This window comes from Trifolium pratense, linkage group LG6, assembly GCF_020283565.1.
Source record: "Trifolium pratense cultivar HEN17-A07 linkage group LG6, ARS_RC_1.1, whole genome shotgun sequence".
In the NCBI taxonomy this organism is placed as follows: Eukaryota; Viridiplantae; Streptophyta; class Magnoliopsida; order Fabales; family Fabaceae; genus Trifolium; species Trifolium pratense.
In genome coordinates, this window is record NC_060064.1 from 4,659,534 (window position 1) to 4,669,364 (window position 9,831).

The following is a 9,831-nucleotide window of genomic DNA, read 5'->3' on the forward strand; positions in this document are numbered from 1 at the left end:
AAAATAATAATCTACTAGTAATCTAAGAAAGAAAGATGATCATTAAAACCCCTTTTTGCCCTTTAAACATTAATTTTTTCGTTTTTTTTTGCTCCTTGATTGAAGGTTAAACTTGGAATATTTGGCATAAAGTTCCCTCAATCATCCTAAGACCACTTTTTAGTGCTATGACTTATTTGTCCTTCACTAATTCTCCTTACTTTACTTAAAAAAACACCAAAGATAGGGGCAATAATGTCAAATTCTATCCAAATTTTGGGGGCAAAACACTTTAATTTGAATTTTAAATTTTGGATATCTCAAATCTCTCTTTTTCTCTGTCTTTGGTCTGTACCCTGTACACATTTCTCTCTTTCTTCTCACTTCTCATTCTCCATCTCTTCTTCTTCTCTCTCTTACGCCTTTCCATATTCAAAATATTCAAATGACACAGAGAAAGCCAAGAACAGCGACGGGAGACGGTAGAAAGAAGAAGATCCATCTGAGAACCGGTTAGTAATTTCCTTATAATCATATCTATCTCTATCTCTCTGCTGTGAAATTTATGGTTTATTCTTCTTTATTTTCTAAATCTCACCGTAGAAGAAGAATGCACAGGAGGAGGAAGAAGAAGAACTACACGGGTTAGTGATGAATGGATCTTTTCTCTAAAATCATCTCTATGAAATCTGGACCATATGACAATTGGAGTTTCTTCTTTGTTTTCACATTCTTCATCTATTCACGGTAAAATATTCTTAATACTATCATATATTTTTTCTTTAGTTTATTACTTTTATTTTTTTGCTTTGTTTCTTTGTTGAGTTGAATTTATGCCTCTTTTAATTTTATGTTGTTCTATTTCAGTTTTACATACGCACATTATGTGTTTGATAAATTGTTGTAGTGGATTCTCATAAATGTTATGTTGTTTTATTTCGATTTTATATATGCACACCATGTGTTTGATAAATTGTTGTTGTGGATTCTCATAAATGTTATGTTTTTTTCTATTGATTGAAGCTAGCCGAAATGGAGGCCAAAGATCAAAGCTTCATCTACATCTTCATTTTTGGTATGAGTAGTCTTTCATTTTGTTTAAAATCTGAGTTGGATTTTAGATTTGAAGATTAGACCTTTGTTTTTAAAAGATGGACATATAATGAACCCCCTTTTTCATGTTTATATTTTTTTCAAAGTAAAAGTTAACTTTTTGTAAGTATATGAGCATCTGCATTTGCAAGTTTAACCCAACAACTAACCTCTTTTCATGTATATTTTTCATTGTAGTTAAGGACCTATTTCATGAAAATGTCATGTTTACATTTTTTTTCAATGTTAAAAGTTTACTTTGTAATTATTATAAGTCTTTCGGCAGTTGGATATGCAAGTTTAGCTTTAAAACAACAAAAATTTGAATCTGCACAATGGGTCTTTGAAGGTTATTTTTGGGTTTTAACATAACATATTGTACACTGGCCAATTGTGAATAACAGGAGACTTCTACTTCTACGATGATGGGACTATTGCATTGGTCTAAGAAAACAAAGAGATAATTACGCAGTTACACTCCAACTCTAACTTGTGAATAGCAGGAGACTTTTACTTCTATGACGATGAGACTATTGCATTGGTTTAAGAAACAAAGAGATACTTACACTCCAACTCTAAATCCCACAAAATCTGCCGAAAGTCTTGGTCTGGTAACTATCCCTCCCTTCCATTCTTTCTTATTACCTTTTTCAAAGTCATTTTGTAAGATTCAATTATTTATTTATTTTTGTCTGCGTTAAGCTTGAGGAAATGGAGGCCAAAGATCCTCTTTATTGTAAAATTTTCTACTACAAAATCCTCTTATTTGTTTCTTTGTTTGTGTTGGAATTTTTGTTGTTCTGTTTCAGTTTTATGTATACACACAATGTGTTTGATGAAATGTTGTTGGATATTCTTTGTGAAAAATTTTCATCTCTTCTTCTTTTTAATCCTGTCTTTGACTCATATTGCTCTAAAGCTGAGATCTAACGGCCACAAATTATTCGCAGTGATTTCGTGATAAAGTTGTTCGCTGTAAATAGCACAGTTGCAAAAAAAAATCATCATAATTGTATGCATCTTTTTACATTCCTCCAAATATAACTTATAAAATGAGAAAGTTTAGTGACTAATAGGTTCACTCTCACTTTTTATAACCACCACCCCACATTCTTTTTCTACTCTAAATCTTAATATTTGACATTTTCACTCAATCTTTGAGCGAATTTCTACCATGGTGCTATGTATTGACATCCAATAATATTCATTTGTACTAATGTTTAGTTTTTGTTCTTCATTTGTAGGTTGAAAGAAATAACTTTTCAGTACAAATAGAATGTTATAATTGTATGAGTAACAAAAAAAAAGGAAAACACTATATATAGCGAAAAATGCATCACGAAAAACATTACGACGCATATTGAGCTGTGTTGCACCCTTTTCACTTTTACTTGAACCCACCCATGTTTTCCTCTAAAGCTGAGATCTAACGGCCACAAATTATTCGCAGTGATTTCGTGATAAAGTTATTCGCTGTAAATAGCACAGTTGCAAAAAAAAATCATCATAATTGTATGCATCTTTTTACATTCCTCCAAATATAACTTATAAAATGAGAAAGTTTAGTGACTAATAGGTTCCTCTCACTCTTTATAACCACCACCCCACATTCTTTTTCTACTCTAAATCTTAATATTTGACATTTTCACCCAATCTTTGAGCGAATTTCTACCATGGTGCTATGTATTGACATCCAACAATATTCATTTGTACTAATGTTTAGTTTTTGTTCTTCATTTGTAGGTTGAAAGAAATAACTTTTCAGTACAAATAGAATGTTATAATTGTATGAGTAACAAAAAAAAGGAAAACACTATATATAGCGAAAAATGCATCACGAAAAACATCACGACGCATATTGAGCTGTGTTGCACCCTTTTCACTTTTACTTGATTTTGAAGCCTTTGTCACAAAGTTGGCATATACTTAGAAGATTGTACTTTTAATCCTTTAACATTAAGAACATCTTCAATGGATGTGAAAGGTGGTGCTCCAACTTTGCATATGCCAAGAATTTTTCCTTTGTTGTTGTCTCCATAAGTGACATAATCCTTGGCTTTAAACACTAGATTTGAAAATTTGTTTATACAAAAAAGATTTAAAAATTTGTGTATATCTCCCGTCATATGCTTGGACCAACCACTATCAAGATTCAAGATACCATAGATTTGTAGTGGTCTTCAAGCAATCCTACAAAACAAATTAAGTTTTGCTAGGTACCCAAATTGCTTTGGGTCCTTCATAATTAGTTCCTTTCTTTACCCACACATAATGCCCACTTGGTACGCTAAAATTTCTTACAAAGCAAGCATTAGGTGTATGGCCACTTATACCACAATAAAAACAAGTAGGAACAAAATTACTTCTATATCTAGGAACATAAGATTTCTTTTTAGGAAATATCTTCTTAGGATTATGATTAACTTTTTGTGCTTTATTCACTTTCTCTTTGGTGGATTGGTCAATTTCCTTAACAAAGATTGTTTTATTTGTACTTGGTTTGTCAAATTTAGAATAACCAAGTCCACTTTTATCATTAGAATGTCTTTGTTGACTAAGGATATTGTCCAATCCAACTTGTCCTTTTTCATACCTTTCAAAAACTCTTTTCAATTGGACAATTTGGAAGGAAAGTGAATCACACTCTTTGCATGTAAAATTCTGTTTTTCTTTTTCAAGAAAACTTTGTTTTTCAATTTCAAAATTCATTTCCATGGTGTCAATCTTTTCTTCAAGAGATTGAATTTGTTTCTTTTGTGTTGACACCGTTTTATATAGAATTTTACATTCATTGAGTAATTCATTAATAGCACCTTGAAAATCATTATCATAAGAAGAAGATTTACTACTAACCTCTTCACATTCATCATCGGAATGATGTGATGCCATTAATGCAAGTTTTGCATATTCTTCGCTCTCCGAGTTGGATGATGAACTTACTTCATTATCATCCCATGCAATATAGGCTCTTTTGGGCTTCGACTCCTTTCTTCTTTTGAAACTACTTTTCTTTGCACGTTTTGGACAATCCGTCTTTATGTGTCCTTGTTTCCCACATTCATAACAAGTGATATTTTGTGTGGAAGTGGATTCGTCATTAAATTTTTTTCTTTGATCAAATTTCTTTGTTTTGTCTTTTTTCAATAATTCCTTAAGTTTCTTGACAAGTACTTCTACATCATCATCTTCTCCACTTTCCGATTGAGACTCTTCATCATTACTATCATAATCTCTTGCTTTTGATTTTAAGGCGAGACTTTTGTATTTCTTCTCTTGCACTTCATGCTTTTCTAATCTTCCAAGTTCAATTTCATGTTCTTGTAGTTTACCAAATAAGGTTGCAGAAGTCATTTTGGAGAGGCTTTTCTTTTCTGATATTGCTGTTACCTTTGGTTGCCATTCTCTTGTCAATGATCTCAGAACTTTAAGATTTAATTCATCATTAGAGAATGTTTTTCCAAGTGCTTTTAAATGATTTGTCAAATGCACGAATCTTTTTTGCAAGTTGAGGATTGATTCTCCGGGCTGCATTGTGAATAATTCATATTCTTGACTCAAGGTGTTCAATCTAGATCTTTTAACTTCAGCGGTTCCTTCATGAGTTTCCACCAATGTATCCCATATTTCCTTTGCCGTTTCAGATGTTGAAATACGGAAAAATTCATCCATGCTAAGTGCACTTTGAAGTATATTGATTGCCTTTTTGTCGTTGAGTACTTTTTTCTTATCATCCTCATCCCAAGAACTTTGGATTTTGGGTGTGCCTACACCATTTACAACACTCATAGGAATAAATGGTCCATCAACAACAGCCTTCCATATACCATCTCCTTGTGCTTCTAAATGTGCCTTCATACGGATTTTCCAAAAATCAAAATATTCACCACTGAACAATGGAGGCTTGTTACTACTACCACCATCTCTAAAAGTCGGATTTGCGGAAGCCATTCTTGATCTTTTAGGAACAGGTTACCTATAACCCGCTCTGATGCCAATTGTAAGTTTAAGAGTGCAACCTAAGAGGGGGGGGGGGGGGGGGGGGGGGGGGGGGTGAATTAGGTTATGAGAATTTTTGTTTATTTTTAGAGATGTTATGGTAGTTTTATTTTTCTTGAAGGTTTGTGATGAATATATGAATAAAGTGCAGAAAAATAAAAGTGCAGGGAAAGAGAAAATGGACACAAGAGATTTATAGTGGTTCCCCTAATGGTACGTCCACTCCCTTCACACCCCGTGAAGGATTTCACTATGATCTTTATAAAGTGAAACAAGAGAACAATCTTCTCTCTTTCACTCTCTTGCTTCCAACAATCCTGGACAGCAAGGTGATTCCCCTTACAAAGTGAAACAAGAGAACAATCCTCTCTTTTTCACTCTCTTGCTTCCAACAATCCTGGATAGCAAGGTGTTCACACTAATTTGAATTTATACAAGAGTTTGGATACAAATTTGAGTATAGAGAATTTTGATACAACAAAATTCTAACAATATAACAATTCAGTATTATTAAACTCTAAGTGCTCAGGAAACTTTTTAAAGAGTTTTTTGAAAGTTTTGATCAGAGAATTGTTATAATAATGATAATGAAAATGATGAGTTAGTTTCAAGAAAATTCTGATTGAAATTTATATTGAATAAAGACACCTCTTGGCAAATAATATGGCAATGTTTTGAAAGGATATAATTATGAAGAGGTGTGTTTTTACGTATCAGAATTTTTCAAAGAAACAGAGGTAAATCGATTTACCAAAAGAGGGAAATCGATTTCCCCTGTTATAACGTTTAAAAAAATTCCAATTTACACTTAGGTAAATCGATTTCCTATATGGGTAAATCGATTTACCCTGTTGGTTTTCAGAAAGTTCAGAAACGACAGAGTGTATGTAAATCGATTTCCATACCAAGGTAAATCGATTTCCATACTTAAAAACTTGAAAATTTTCTAAATTAAAAAATACTTAAGATTGAAAAGGTGTATCATTGTTATAACAACTTTTAACTTATTTAAATGAAAGTTTATGAGCACCTAAAGCTTATAACAATGAATTATATATATTGTACCTATGAAAATTCTTCATGAACTTGATCGCCATCTTCAATCTTGAACACTTGATCATGACCAATCTTTTTCTTCTTTTCGCATGTTTGTCGTCATCAAAATAACTTCACTTTAGAAGCTTGTCTTCACAGTGATTTCGTGATAAAGTTGTTCGCTGTAAATAGCATAGTTGCAAAAAAAATCATCATAATTGTATGCATCTTTTTACATTCCTCCAAATATAACTTATAAAATGAGAAAGTTCTCTACCAAAAAAAAAAAAAAAAAAAAAAATGAGAAAGTTTAGTGACTAATAGGCTCCTCTCACTCTTTATAACCACCACCCCACATTCTTTTTCTACTCTAAATCTTAATATTTGACATTTTCACTCAATCTTTGAGCGTATTTCTACCATGGTGCTATGTATTGACATCCAACAATATTCATTTGTACTAATGTTTAGTTTTTGTTCTTCACTTGTAGGTTGAAAGAAATAATTTTTCACTACAAATAGAATATTAATGGATGAAAAGGCTGGTATTCTCAATTACTCTTATCAAATTATATTGTTCATTTAAAAGTTATCTTTAAAATATTTTTTTATCATAACAATGATTATAAGTAAACAATCTTATTTTTCTCATTTATTTATTGATATTGGTTGTTCATTTGTTATCGAGAACATAGAACTGTTATATTATTTTAGTCTACTTATTCCAGATCCCTGTGAGGAAGAAAAATGTATTTACTAATTTATAGATTTTTTTGTTGGAGTCATCATTTACTTTCTTCAAAATAACTCTTGGGTACATATTCTTCAACTTTTAATAATGTCTTATGTTCTTTTCTTACATTTCATGTATGCCTTCACTAATTTATTGATTTCTATAGCAGAATATTGACTAAAGTATCTATTGATTTTCATGCATCCTTACGAGAAATTTGTAAAACAAATTCCTTTTACTAGATGAAATAGGGATCACTTCCTTTTTGGCATATATTTTTCTATAAATAGGGATCACTTTATTCATAGAAAAATTGAGAGAGAGAGAGAGAGAGAGAAAGGGAGCAACAATGTAGGGTTTTCAATTAGGATTTGTCGCCGACACAAGGCTAGGGTTTTAGAGAGAAACAAAAGGGTTGTCTCTTGGTATAACTCTAGGGTTGGGCAAAGGGGATTGATTACACCTTGGGAAACACTTATCAAATTGAGTCCCTTGGCCACGGGAAGAGATTCGGGATTTCGGTAGAATTAGGATTAATTCTTGTAACTCAATTGGAACTCTTTGTAAAGTTACTCGTTTGATATAGTGGAACGGAGGGGCTGCTCTCTCCCCCAGACTAGGTCATTATTGGACCGAACTGGGGAAACAAATTATCGTGTTCTTTCTTCTCCTTTATCTCGTTTATCGGTTATTATTATTATTATTATTGCTTATTCCACTTAATTATTGGTTGCCGTTCTATTGCTCCACACATCAAGTTCTTTTATTGGTGTGATTTTATAGACGAATTCACAACACTCCACATTCAATTCACGGTTACAACAATGATACTTAGATTCGGTTTCTATCTTCCGAAAACACTTCGATTCGGTTTCTATCTCCCAAAAACACTTTGATTCGGTTTCTATCTTCCGAAACTTCGATTCTGTTAACAACAAGGAGAAGAACAGAGCAGGGGAAACGAAAATTCAATAAGAATAGAACAACACAAATTAAATCAAAAAAATCATGTCATGAAATATCAATTTCAGAAAGAAGAGATCAAATTAAAGAAAATCATGTCCTAAAATATAATTTCAGGTTCAGGGGTATTGTTTTGTTGTGTATCTTATTATATGAACTGTTGTGTGGAGTTGTAGTTGCATCATACTTGGTTTATAATTGAAATACTAAATGCTAGTTGCTTGAGCAACAACACTACCATTCTTTGATGCCTCGTCCATTGTCGATTAATGCATCTGCATTGAAATGGTTGTTGTTCTTGCTTTGAAATTGGGTAATCATCAAAATAATAATGAAGATAAGGTGTTTGTGTTATTATCTAGTTCAATCTGTTTCTGCTTTTTGTCTTGCCACCATCATTCACAACACACACCAACCTCCTCTTCCCCTCTTGCACAACATATTGATTAGGATTCTCTAGTTGCTTAAGAACCCACATTTTATGGCTAAACCCGCACTCATTGAGTTGAATAGGTGTTTTGAACTCTACTGGCATGCACTACATGATTCAACCATAAGTAAATGCACTAAATTGCCTGTTATGTGATTTTGGTACCTAGGATACGAAGGTAAGCGAATTCGTATTGCACTTACCGAATTGGTTTTAAGGGCAAACTGGTCAAGATGGGGGGCCTGGGAGTATTATAGCTAGGGATGGCAAAAATATTCATACCCGCGAATATCCGCGGATAAAATCCGCCACAAATATGGGACAGATAACTTAATGGATATCCACGGATGAAATAAATGGATATTTTAATTACCCGGTACTTACTGGATATGAATACAAATTTAATGGTATTCACGCCCGCGGATATCCATACCCGCTAATAAATAAGAAAATTACTTAAATATAGTTAGTTATTAAATATAAAACATAACTTTATGATGAATTTTATTTTAGTTAGAAATGTATGTATATTATTTTTTTTAAAGAGAAATATATGAATATTATATTAAGTTTCTGTAAAAAATAGAAAAATGAATGTGGTGACATTGTTGTAAATTAAAAGTAAAATGTATGAATATTATTATGTGTTAATATATTTTTACTTCTTTTAAGAAATTTTAGGTATAGTTAGAAAGAAAAAAAAAATTAAAAAATTATCATCCATGGATATCTGTTAATATCCACGGATACCTAAAAACTCACGGATTACCCTCTTAGTGGATACCCATACGAATATGGAACGGATACGGATATCATCTTTATTTAATGGAGTGAACACGAATATCATACTATCTGCGTCTATGAATATCCATTGACATCCCTAATTATAGGCGGCCTAAAAAGCAATTTTCTTGGGAGAAACTCTTCACTAGGCACAGCCACAACACATCAAATTTGGGCACAACTAATAAAAATAGAACACATGTCATTTAAATGAAAATATATAAAATTTAATGAATTGTGAATCCCTTTCTCTCTCTCTTTCAATTCTGGCAAGCCTCTTCTCCACCTTGCCGCCATAGTTGATCGGAGTTGCTGCTGCAAAAGACTGCTATGTGGGCGACAGTCGACTTGGTGTCGTTTGTTCCTCAAAAAACATTATCCGGACTTACGAAAGCGGGTCAACTTCATGTTGGACTTGTTGCCTTGGACTGTTCACCCATACTCATACGTTAATTTTTGGGACTTGGTCGAGGAGGCACTATGGGTTTCGTTGTGGTCCTTGTTGAGTTGTTGTGGTTTTCAAACTTGGGTGGTAGTCAATATTGATGCAGTGAATCTGTAGAACTTTAGTTTCAGAAAGTAAATTAAATCAAACCTTTGAAATTTAGTGGACAACAACTTAGATCTTATTGTCTATGTTTTTTGTTTTAATGATTTTTCTTGCAATATTTTAATATTCATCGCAAATTGTTGAGATTCAAGCATTGAGTAGTGGCAATGGAAGAAGTGGATTTGGGAGAAACAAGCAAATTTGCTGCCTTCAAAGAGAGAGGGAAGAGCCGACTGAAGGAGACAGAGAAAATGACTCATAATTCATTTA

At 32.6% G+C, this 9,831-nt stretch overlaps 1 long non-coding RNA gene across 2 annotated transcripts; it reads left to right on the plus strand.

Annotated features, from left to right (window-relative positions):
• Positions 1-334: 334 nt before the first annotated feature.
• LOC123891549 lies at positions 335-1,784 on the plus strand. Of its 2 annotated transcripts, none has more exons than XR_006803155.1 (4): positions 335-491; positions 583-726; positions 1,003-1,054; positions 1,476-1,784. It is a non-coding gene; the product is annotated as an uncharacterized LOC123891549 (long non-coding RNA). The 2 variants fall into 2 exon arrangements; XR_006803154.1 differs by having other exon boundaries at positions 598-726.
• The last annotated feature ends 8,047 nt before the right edge of the window (positions 1,785-9,831 follow it).